This window comes from Culex pipiens, chromosome 2 (assembly GCF_016801865.2).
Source record: "Culex pipiens pallens isolate TS chromosome 2, TS_CPP_V2, whole genome shotgun sequence".
Lineage (NCBI taxonomy): Eukaryota > Metazoa > Arthropoda > Insecta > Diptera > Culicidae > Culex > Culex pipiens.
In genome coordinates this window covers 21471125-21483556 of record NC_068938.1, presented here as the reverse complement: position 1 = coordinate 21483556, position 12432 = coordinate 21471125, and the positions used below count along the sequence as shown (strand labels likewise).

At 39.7% G+C, this 12432-nt stretch overlaps 1 protein-coding gene and 1 non-coding gene across 2 annotated transcripts in view; both read left to right on the top strand.

Annotated features, from left to right (window-relative positions):
- LOC120428876 (NADPH oxidase 5) overlaps positions 1-12432 on the top strand; it is a 134923-nt gene that overhangs the window by 29385 nt on the left and 93106 nt on the right. The window lies entirely within an intron of this gene.
- On the top strand, positions 2911-2982 carry Trnam-cau (transfer RNA methionine (anticodon CAU)). The gene has a single exon. It is a non-coding gene; the product is annotated as a tRNA-Met (tRNA).

Genomic DNA, 12432 nt, shown 5'->3' with positions numbered 1-12432 from the left:
TAGTTTTTGCCTTCCTCACCTCACTGAGGCAAGGCTATAAAATCACTCGAAAAATGAACTTCTTAAATACGACTCCTAGATATACCTTCACGTATACCTATCTACTCAGAATCAAATTCTGAACAAATGTCTGTGGGGATGTGTGTAGACATGATTTTTGACGTAGACTTACGTCTTTGTCGAAGGTACTGGGGTGTCATTCCAAAAAACCCGGGCCGAAGGCCCTGGATTACTGCGTCATCCGTCAAACGCTTATATCTTCCTTCCCTCTAATCGAATCGACACGATTTATGTGCCATTCGATTCGAAAATTATTCAGCAATTTGCTATAAAACTTTCATTGTTGGCAAAATAGTTTAACTATTGAAACAATTGAATGTTTTAAAATGTTTTCAAAATGCAGAGATTTTGCAAGCAAAATGAGCGCTTCCCACTCACGGACGGGAATGTCAAGTACCTATTTTGAGGGGAAAATCATCCGAGCAACGCGACCGAGTGTCGGTCGCGAAAAAGGAGGGGAAGTAGCGGGCCGAAATCATACATAAGAACGCGCGCCAGAGCCCATTCCATCATTCACGTCTCAGACGTCGGACCGGCAGCAGCAGCAGGAAAGCTCAGCCCAGAGCAGCAGCAGCAGGAGAGAGGGACCAGAACTGGAAAAGAAGTGCGCATCGCCTTCTCGTCGTCACCGTCAGCCAGTTGCCTCTCGATGGCCGGACCGTTAGGATCTTTCGTGGTTGCTGTGGTTCGGAGGTGCTTCAATCCCCATCCCTCGTCCCACCCGGGACGAGGCATCAACAAGATGAGGCGCGCGCCTGCTGCCTTCCGCCGAAAAGCCTCTCGTGGGTCAAGCCTTGGTTGTTAAACAATCGGGACATCCAACTAGCTCGTCGCATTCGCGGCGAGCGCTTCTGAAAGATTTACGTCTCATCAAATTCTAGTGTTGAAAGAGTTGCCCTCGTCCCACCCGGGACGAGGCAGCGAGCTAATTTGAATTTAAATTTCAGGAACAAATTTTGGTCTTCGGGGGCGACGGATTGCACAGCTTTCTGAGGCTGCTCTCGCCCCCAACCCCTATGCCCCCTCTCCCCCTCCCCCCATTCGGCTCGCTAAAATTCCTTCGTCTCTTTCTTTCCTCTCTTTGCCGTTCGTTCGTCTTCTTCGACGGCCATGCCTCACGATCTTGAGCAGTTAAGTGAGGAACATGATCCAATTTTACTCGAGGCTGATTCGTTTGGGGATATTTGTGCCACAAAAGTTTCAGAAAATGGGATTCAAACATTGTTTGTTGTTGTGTATATTTCGCCAAGTGCAACATACAAACAGAAAATTTCTTTCTTGATCCGGAATTTGTTCTGGTATGCAAAGCAGGACATCCGCATTGTTGTGTCTGGGGATTTTAACATTGATATCCTCAAACCGGAAAATTTGAAATTTGTTGATTTTATGAATTATGAAAGAGTACCTCAAGCTTGATCTGCTTTCCAATCCTTTGGGCGCACATGCCTTGACCTTGTTTTTGGTAGAAATGTTCTGACACAGTCACGAAGGTATGTTTCGTATTTTAGTTATTACGGCCGATTTTGACTTTGGTTGATACACCAGCCTAATATAAATTTCGCACCACAATCATTTGCAAATACTACACGCTTTCCTAAACAACTTTGTCGGTTTCGCATCCATCAACAACGCCAGCACCTGCAGCATCCACCGCGGCCTATCACCCATCTGGACAGAACATCTCCCGGCTGCAGCCTTGCGACCAACGCCACCATCCAACTCTAATCGGTCCTTTTTAGGGCCACCAATTTTCTCACGAAAGAGTTCTTCTTGTTCATCATTCCCACCAAACACTACCACCCCGAAATAACGCCCTTAGCTGAATTCCATCTCCCATTCATGATCATATTCCGTAAATCTATTTAAAGAATATAGCTAATTCTTCAAATTAATATATGGAAAACCCACATGTCCACATATCTAAATTTTACGTAAGTCTACGCCATTCCGGTTATGTCTGTGACATAACTACTTTGACTTTTTTCCACACGATTATCTCAGAAGTGGCTGTACCGATTTTAGCCGGATCCGCCTTATTCTGTTCGTTTTGGGGTCCCCTAAGACCCTATTAAATTTTATTCTGTTTAGTGAAATACTTTTAAAGTTATGCCAAGAAAAAGTTTTTTTGTAGCTACAAAAAAGGGTGATTTTTGCATAACCTCAAAGGCCGGGTCTTTTTGCTTTTTTGACTTTTTGACCACGCGGGGGATTGGCAGCCACACCCCCTTGCATGCGTATCGCCCGGTTGCCACATCGCTTAAGCAGTGTCTGCGACTCTTCTGGAAAAAATCTGTATTAATTATGTTGCTGCATCATTTTCTCTCGACAAAGATTTACACGAACTTTCTACTGAAATATATAACTCATGAGACTTTTCACCTTTATTTTGAAGAGTTGGTAAAAAAAGAATTGAAAAATTGCTGTTCAAGTAAAATCAATAATTAAAAAAAAATAAATAAATAAAAAAAATCAAAATTAATTTGTAAATACCACCTAAAATACAACATGAATGCGAGGAAGGCACCAACCACCTTAAGGTGGATTAAGTAACGTTTTTTGTTAAAATTTTTGTTTTTGTCAAATCTTGCATTTTTTTAAGTAATGATTTCAAAACAACTAAACTAGTGTAACATGCACTTCGAAACACTTTTATTCAAATGTTGAGACTATGGCTTGTTATTTAAATTTCTACATTTTGTTATATGGCAGTAGTGATAGTTCTAATAGGAATATATTCAAAATTTATACTAACACGAAATCATACCATATAATCTATAAGTCGTTCTTAACAGTTCTTACAAGAACCTAGTAAAATCAAGCTGGAAGCTCTATACTAATGAGAAATCATCAAGCAGAGTGGCGCAGTGGAAGCGTGCTGGGCCCATAACCCAGAGGTCCGTAGATCGAAACTACGCTCTGCTAAAAAAGAGGCTAATTTTTTATCAGCGAATATGAAAGTTTAGTTCAAAATCCTCTGCTAAACATGCTGCTAGCAACTCAAACTCAATAAAATCTAATGTCATCGTAACCGGAGATAACCTCCCCACCCTCCCAACTCCAGCAACAACAGAAAACATTTAGATCGAATCGTTTGACACTGATTCGCGTAACTCATACCACACCACCGTGTGGTGCGTATATGCCTCCGAGGCACGAAACACGCGTAACAGAGACAGAGCCCCGGAGATCTTAAATTCAATTTCCGACCCCAAATGATATCAAAATGAAGCCAATTTACGTGACACGCGAGTGCTACCGCGAGACGACTACGGCGTCGGCGCTTGTACACGCACCGCGATTTACGCAATGGCCAATGCTTGTACGCCCCAAGATTAGGATTTGACTTCTAAGCCGCGCGCGTCCCCGTCATCACTGCTGCTGGCAGTCATGTTCCAGATCAATCTCGTCAACGTCTTGTTGTTGCTGTGCCGTATGTCCTGCGGTGTGCCAGATGACCGTTGATTGACAACGATGCCGCTCGATGAAGGTTCCCACTGTGCCAATTCCGCGCGGATTGTAGCCCTCTTGGAGGACCACGACTTGTTGTTGTTGTTGTTGTTTTGGCGTTTGATCGTTGGAATTGGGACCAGCTGGGACGGCGTGGTCAGCAAAAACAATCCGCACTGACCTCGCTTCAGTTTCGGATAGGTACGCTGCTGATACCACAGACAGAGAGGAGGGTGCCTCTTGAGACAGCACAGCAGTGGACTTGCAGCTTGCCCAAATATGGTCCTGTTTGGGGCGAACCGCAGGTCCGCAGTGTCGTTTTGATGGCCGTTTGGAATTTTTGCTATGGGTGTGACTCCCGGGGCAGCTATCAATAAGAGACTCCTTAGAGTCAGGGGTGGCAAATGGCATAACTTCACTGCCGGCCAGCTGGTATTGGATGAATATGGTTGATTCGTAAATCAAATACGTTTTGCACCTCTGCTTTAGAGTGGTAGATTGTTTCTGTTCTCATTTCAATCTATGAAAGCTTGAAAGTGATAAGTGTTGATAGCGAGACGGCAGGCATCTACCTTGGAATCAGTGCAACTCAACACAGCGTTTCCATTACTACCTCAAATGACAGGTTGACTGACGAGAAGCAAATGTGGTTTTGGCTAACACAAGACCGACCCCTCTAGCAATTGATAACCCGACCCGATCTGAGTCGAGAGAAAGGCAAACATTATATCCTCCTGTTAAGGTCTTGCAGATCATCACACGTTCTCCCCTCCCCTCTGGAGCCACCGCGAAACCTATCTGGAGCAACAATTACGCGCCCAATTTATGACCGCCACTCTTTTTTTCCTTGCGCGTGGACCCACGCGCTTTAATTTGCGTTAATTAAGCTCAACACGGCCATCGGTGGATTCTGTGCACCCCCATCGCGCCAAGGTGGCCCAATTAAACGCTGTACTGCGCTCGCGCGCGGACTTAATTTAATGCGCTTCCCAACGTAAACGCAATTAGGTAAATGAATTTGTTGCTCCTGATGTGAGGATTTGCGCGAGTCGTGAAATTTGAATTTTTATTAACCAGCCACCAGAAGACGCGTTCGCGTTCGCTGACTTGAGGAAATTGTGTTTAGTCATCCCGCGAGACTTGGCCCGGGCCCATTAGCCTGGTCACGACCACGTTGGGGGAACGCGAAAGTTGAAGTTTTCGATAAAATCTCCGAGGCACGACGGACGGGAAGACCGTTTCTTTCAGGAGCTGCGGAATGAATTTAAATTTTTGCCACCGTGCGAATTTGGCGATATGCACAGGTTGTCATAATCGTTGCAGCATCCGAATGTCACGAGTTGCTCCTGGGGCTTTTTGATGGAGGTAATCAACATTTTTGGGATTTTTGGCAAATCAGCGCCATAAATTTTGATTTGGTTCAATTTTGTTGATATTTCAATCGCTTTAATAGTTGATTACCTAATTATTAGAATATTTTAAAGTAATATTTATCAAATTCAAGTGTGGCACATTATGCAGACTCCCTCACTTTTATACGTCCTTTTCGTCAAACTATATTTTTTGACAGGGTGGCCAGATCGGATAGGCATCGGATAGGCATTTAGAATACATACCGGCTCCGTGGCTTAATGGTTGCGTCATCTGTCTAATCACAAGCAGAAGGTTCAGGGATCAAATCCTGGTCGGTACCTTTGAAATTTTGAATCAAGAATTAGAACTTTGAATATGAACAAAAACAAAAAAATTTCTCATATTATATATGCGCTAATACCTGAATTGCCTGAGGGGGTTGAAAGTCTTAATATAGATAGAGGATCCTTCAGGTGTTTGCTTCTATATTCAGGCGGGGTCGAAAAATGGCCAGCGACCTTGGAAATGGACCACATGGAACTCTATCACCACCCGGGACTGAGATAAGCTGTATCTGAAAAACCCAAGTCTGGTACAAACTTATATTTTACCATAGAATGTCTGACAAAAGGTCAAATTAACAAATGGTCGAATGGACAAAAGGTCGAATGTGGACAAAAGGTCGAATGGACAACAAAACGTCAAAAGGTCGAATTGTTTTACAAAAAAAACATTTGATGCATAAGTATTGAAAAGCAGATATGAAAAGTGTTTTTGGGACGGTTTTCATTCATTTTACTAGTATATCCTTTAAAATTTAAAGATCTTATGATCTGGATTGTTGGGGACTTTTTGAAAAGGGGGAGGGGGTAGGTGGGGTTTATCTATAAAAATAATGATAAATTCGATCGCATTATTTGTATATCCACAGCACACAGCTTGGTTTTTTGAAGTCAGATTTTTCTAAAGGTACCATTAAGGATAGTTTTAAAAAGGATAGAAAAATTGCAATTAAGAAGCATGTCTTTTTCATTTTTTATTTTTTTATTTTAAAGGCCATTTTTGTAAGTTTTAATTTAATTTATAGAAAAATAATTGTTGGAATATTTTAGTGATTTTTAAACGTAGTATTTTTAAAAAGAACCGCTCATATTGGAAAGAACGGGTTTTAAAAAATAAAATAAAAAGCTTTAAAAACATTTTAGAAAAAGAACTTTTTTTTTGAAGAACTGCTCATGTTTGAAAGAATGGAAAAACTGACAAACATATTATGACAACCAAGAATAGGTTCTCTTTAAAAATAAAAATAAACTACCAAAATATTTTAGAAGACGAACTTTTTTCAAAGAACTGGTCCTGTTTGAAAGAATGGAAAAACTCACAAAAATATTACGACAAACGAGAATAGGTTGTTTTTTTAAATAAAATAAAACAAAAAAAAATATGTTAGAAGTCGAACTTTTTTTAAAGATCCGCTAATATTAAAAAAAAAATAAAAATTCACAAAAACATTACGACAGTCAAGAAAAGGTTTAAAAAACATCCAAAATTTATTAGAAGTCGAACTTTTTTTCAAAGAACTTCTCATGTTTAAAAAAATGTGAAAACTCACAAAAATATTACGACAATCAAAAAGAGGTTATTTTTAGAATAAAATCAAATATATGAGAAGACGCCTTTAAAAAGAACTGCTCATGTTTGAAAGAGTGGTATAACACACAAAATTATTACAAAATATTATTACAATAACAAATGGGAATGGAAAACTTCTCAAAAAATGGTTTGGAAGTTATTCTGTTTAATTGAAAAAACTGATCAGTACTAAAAGGATGGAAAAACTCAGAGAAAATCTTTTTTTTGCAAAAATATATTTTTTCAAGAATTCAAGAAGATTATTTTTATTCTTATTTGTTTTATTTTTTACATTCGACCTTGAGCAATTCCAGCTCAAATCAAGAATTTTTATGGTACTTTTGTACCCGACCCTCTCCGATTTCAATGAAACTTTCTAGACATGTAATCCTAGGCCTATATAAGCCAATTTGTGTATATGGAGCCAATAGTACTCGAAAATAACATTTGAGAAGGGCGTAAGGAAAATATTTTTGTATTTTGTAATTTAAAAATTACTGTATCTCGAAGCCGTTGCGTCGTTTCAAAAAGTGGTCAAAAACAAACTTGTAGGAAATTGCTGAAAAAAAAATACACTGAAACAAAAATACACGCCACATCTATGTGATTTTTTGATTTTTAAGCCTAAAACTTAAATTTAAAGGTGATGTCACGATTTTTTTTCGTTCAAAATTTTTGAGGAAATAGCCTAAAATGTTACAAAAAGACTGACGAAAAATGCAGGATGGTATGTCTCTCCTAAAAAAAAAACAAAAATCATTTACTAAAACTGTTTTTTTAAGTGGTCTTAACGTCAAAATTTTTGAAAACCGGTAGTGGGAATCGATTCTCCAAAAGTCGCCATATTGACCATTGTCCTATGTCAAATCCTTGAGAAGATACAGCGGTTTTAAAAATAAAAATGTTGAAAAAACGGGTTTTTTTTGTGGTTTTTGGCAATTTCTATATGACAGACTTGGTTTTTCAGTCTCGTAAATATTTTTACCGGAAAGCTCGTCCAATTTCCCATAAGTTTGCCTTTGACAGCATTTCAATTGGATGTAAGGGCTTACAGATATAGTTTAATTACATTGCTTATAACTGAAAATAGATTGCAGAATGTAGAAATAGGCAAACTTATGAAAAATCGGACGAGCTTTCCGGTAAAAATATTTACGAGACTGAAAAACCAAGTCTGTCATATAGAAATTGCCAAAAACCAAAAAAAAAACGTTTTTTCAACATTTTCATTTTTAAAACCACTGTATCTTCCCAAGGATTGGACATAGGACAATGGTCAATATGAAGATTTTTATGTAAAATTGTCTGGAGAATCGATTCCCACTACCGGTTTTAAAAATTTGACGTTTAGACCACTTAAATAAAACAGTTGATTTTTGTATTTTTTTAGGAGAGACATACCATCCTGCATTTTTCGTCAGTCTTTTTGTAACATTTTAGGCTATTTCCTCAAAAATTTTGAATGAATCGTGACATCACCTTTAAATTTAAGTTTTAGACTTAAAAATTGAAAAATCTCATAGATGTGGCGTGTATTTTTGTTTCAGTGTATTTTTTTTCAGAAAGCCCGTCCAATTTCCTACAAGTTTGTCTTTGACCACTTTTTGGTACGATGCAACGGCTTCGAGATACAGTAATTTTGCCTTCCTCACTGAGGTAAGGCTATAATCCTGCTCTAAAAATGAACTTTGTATAAAAACGTCGTAGACCCACCTTCATGTATACATATCGACTCAGAATCGAAAACTGAACAAATGTCTGTGTGTATGTGTGTGTGTATGTGTGTGTGTATGTATGTATGTGACCAACAAACTAGCTCATGTTTCTCGGCACTGGCTGAACCGATTTGACCCGAACCTGTTGCATTCGACTTGGTTTAGGGTCCCATAGATCGAGTTTTATACAGATTGAAGTTTCGATAAGTAGTTCAAAAGTTATGTATAAAAATGTGTTTTCACATATATCCGGATCTCACTTAAATGTATGTAAACTATGTCCGGGTCCATCATCCGACCCATCGTTGGTTAGGTTATCAAAAGACCTTTCCAACGAGTCCAAAACATTGATGATCTGGCAACCCTGTCTCGAGGTATGGCCACTTAAGTGATATTGATGTACTTTTTGGAAGCCGGATCTCACTTAAATGTATGTAAACTATGTCCGGATCCACCATCCGACCCATCGTTGGTTAGGTTATTAAAAGACCTTTCCAACGAGTTCAAAACATTGAAGATCTGGCAACCCTGTCTCGAGATATGGCCACTTAAGTGACATTTATGTACTTTTTTGAAGCCGGATCTCACTTAAATGTATGTAAACTATGTCCGGATCCACCATTCAACCCATCGTTGGTTAGGTTATCAAAAGACCTTTCCAACGAGTTTAAAACATTGATGATCTGGCAACCCTGTCTCGAGGTATGGCCACTTAAGTGATATTGATGTACTTTTTGAAAGCCGGATCTCACTTAAATGTATGAAAACTATGTCCGGATCCACCATCCGACCTATTGTTGGTTAGGTTATCAAAAGACCTTTCCAACGAGTCCAAAACATTGAAGATCTGGCAACCCTGTCTAGAGATATGGCCACTTAAGTGACATTTATGAACTTTTTTGAAGCCGGATCTCACTTAAATGTATGTAAACTATGTCCGGATCCACCATTCAACCCATCGTTGGTTAGGTTATCAAAAGACCTTTCTTACGAGTTTAAAACATTGATGATCTGGCAACCCTGTCTCGAGGTATGGCCACTTAAGTGATATTCATGTACTTTTTGGAAGCCGGATCTCACTTAAATGTATGTAAAACATGTCCGGATCCACCATCCGACCCATTGTTGGTTAGGTTATCAAAAGACCTTTCCAACAAGTCCAAAACATTGAAGATCTGGCAACCCTGTCTCGAGATATGGCCACTTAAGTGTCATTTATGAACTTTTTTGAAGCCGGGTCTCACTTAAATGTATGTAAACTATGTCCGGATCCACCGTTCAACCCATCGTTGGTTAGGTTATTAAAAGTCCTCTCCAACAAGTTTAAAACATTGATGATCTGGCAACCCTGTCTCGAGGTATGGCCTAAGTGGCCAGTGATATTTATGTACTTTTTTATTCTGGATCTTAAAAATAGATGAAATTTTTGTACAATTCAATCATATCAGCAATTGTTGGTGATAAGTGAGGAAGGCTCCAACCACATAGGTGGATTAAGTTAGTTTTTAAATTACAAAATACAAAAATATTTAAATACCTTACCCCCATCTCAAATCTTGTTTTCGAGTACTATTGGCTCCATATACACAAAAATGGCTTATATAGGCCTAGGATAACATGTCTACAAAGTTTCATAGAAATCGGAGAGGGTCGGGTGCAAAAGTACCAGAAAAAATCCTTATTTGAGCTGGAATTGCTCCCTTATGTCCTTCGACCTTTTGTCGCACATCTTTTCCCATAATTTCGCTGCCGACCAGCGGGTATTGGATTGGACCACACACACACACGGATAGGTTTTTACAACACCAATCCATCGGTTGAGGGATTTATTTGATTCGAAAAGTAATTTTTATGAAAAAATATCTTTAAGAAATTGTGAAAATTTCGTTAAGTGCAACTCAACTTAACTTTAGACAAAGATGGCAAATCTTCAATATGTTCAAGAACGATTTCACATTTGTTTGGAATTTTCGAAAAAGATTTGACGTAATTTGTGAACGGTCCCTTAACCACCTGAGTCCAAAAAAAACTGAACATTCGCACAGTTTTCACGTTTCGCCACAACTGACACCGATAACTCATATTAAAAGCAAAATATTGCGTCAAAGTATCGACTAAACAACGTGTTCTGCAGCGCAAAATAAATTATGCAACTAGAACATTTTCTGCTCACTTATTATGACATTATTATTAGATCTCGTGAGCTGGAAAGGAGCGAACGACGCCATGAGCAGAACCTCAACGCACAAGTGTTCAACCTGCGTTCAACGAGCTTGGAGGCTAAAGACAAAACTGGTAGACGCAAGTTCCCACCACCACCACCCCCACACTGTACTCCTGCTCCGGGTACTGAAACTGATTAGATGAAGGGGAGAATTTGCGGTGCCCCGGCAGGCCGTACGATCAAAATATTACTACGTGTTCCAATTATTGACCTGCCGGTGACTGTCATCGCTTGCGGCTTACAAGGGGGTTTGCTCTCGATTTTTTTTCTTTCAAACTCTTTTTTGTTGCAAATGTCAAATTTGCACCCATTCGATGCCTCAAGGGAACTGAACGGTCTTTCTAACGTCCTACGCGAAATCTACAGGTCTCGCCGTTGCCTCTACGGCACTGTTCAATATTGGATTGGATGACTTCTACCGCTCGAATGTCTAGTAGCTTGAACCAGATATCGGCTAGATATTGTACATAGCAAGTAAACGGGCAGCAACTCCTCGCGCAGAGAGTTACGTTTACGCCTTCTTTTTCCCCCAAGATCGTTCGAACGCGTGACTACTGCTGCAGTGGTGAGATCGATCGACCTGCTGTTGCTTGTTTTGTGGTCACTTCAAGTGGAAACGCCTATTTTCGATGTAGGGTTTGGAGTCTAACAAGATCGGGCGTTGAGTTAGAAATCTAAATGCCTTGATTGGCTTATTCCAACAAAGTGTTACAATTTAGAGCAAGGATTTTAAAAGTTCATGCTTCTTGTGGAAACTGACAAGATCTGGTGATCTAACCGATCAGGGTCACGTTGACGGTTCACAGGAAGCTTCTTAATTACAAAATTAGCTAAAGGTAAGGTTTAAAAACTTAATTTCCGCTTGACCTACCAAGGGTGCCTTACCAGATCTTCAAGCTACAATCTAAAAACCGAACCCCCAACGGGCATCGTGATTTGTCAACCGGACGTGCCAAAAAATCGCCATCATCGTCGCATTTGATCAAATTCAGTTAATTACCCATTAGACCTGTCCGAAGATCGTCGCGGAATTAGCTTAGTCTCCGCCGGACAAATTTGTTTGTCATTCTCAAACGTGGCCAAACACAATCTCCCATTGAAGACTTGGAGCCTTCAGGCAAACTCCGTCAGTAGTCCGTCGTCGTCGTCGTCAATCAGGTGAGACTTGGACGTGAGGCGCCCATCCGTCAGGCAGACAACCTATACGGAGTCATCATCAATCCCTACATCTGGGGTGAAAGAATAAAAGTGACCGCAAACTACTGTGCGGACGGTGTCCGTGGTCCGTTAAGTCAGGGGAACTCTGCCGATGGCGGCGTCGGCAACGTGTTGGCTACAATCTAATAAAAGATGGCTAAGTTAATTATACGGCTCCAGTGTGTATGGAAGCTGTGTTTGCGGAGGCGATTGGAGCCAACTGGGAGCGTTTAGGGCAAGGGGTGTCTCAAGTATGAACTTTGGTAAAAAGATAGAAAAGACCTTTAAATAAACACAAATAAAACAGAGATTTAAGCATTAAATAAACAGAGTGCATTTGAAGATTTGAAGATTTGAAGATTTGAAGATTTGAAGATTTGAAGATTTGAAGATTTGAAGATTTGTAGATTTGAAGATTTGAAGATTTGAAGATTTGAAGATTTGAAGATTTGAAGATTTGAAGATTTGAAGATTTAAAGATTTGATGATTTGATTTTATGACCTTAAAAAATAAATTTCGACATCCCTAGTTAAAAATAAAAGTGCTACGTCATGGTAATTTCGAGAAAATTTATGACTTCCATTACTCTAAAAAGAGAACAAACATTTCCAATTTCAGAGCTCCATTCAAATCGCTCACTCAATGAGTGCCATTGATCGGCAAAGATCTTACGCGCACAATCTCCGCGGCTCAATCGTGTGTACAACAATTATCATCAACAAATCACGATAACACTTGTTGCTCGACTGATCGCAAACATCTGTACACAAAACACCTTCACCAGACCGACCGGCCAACTACAC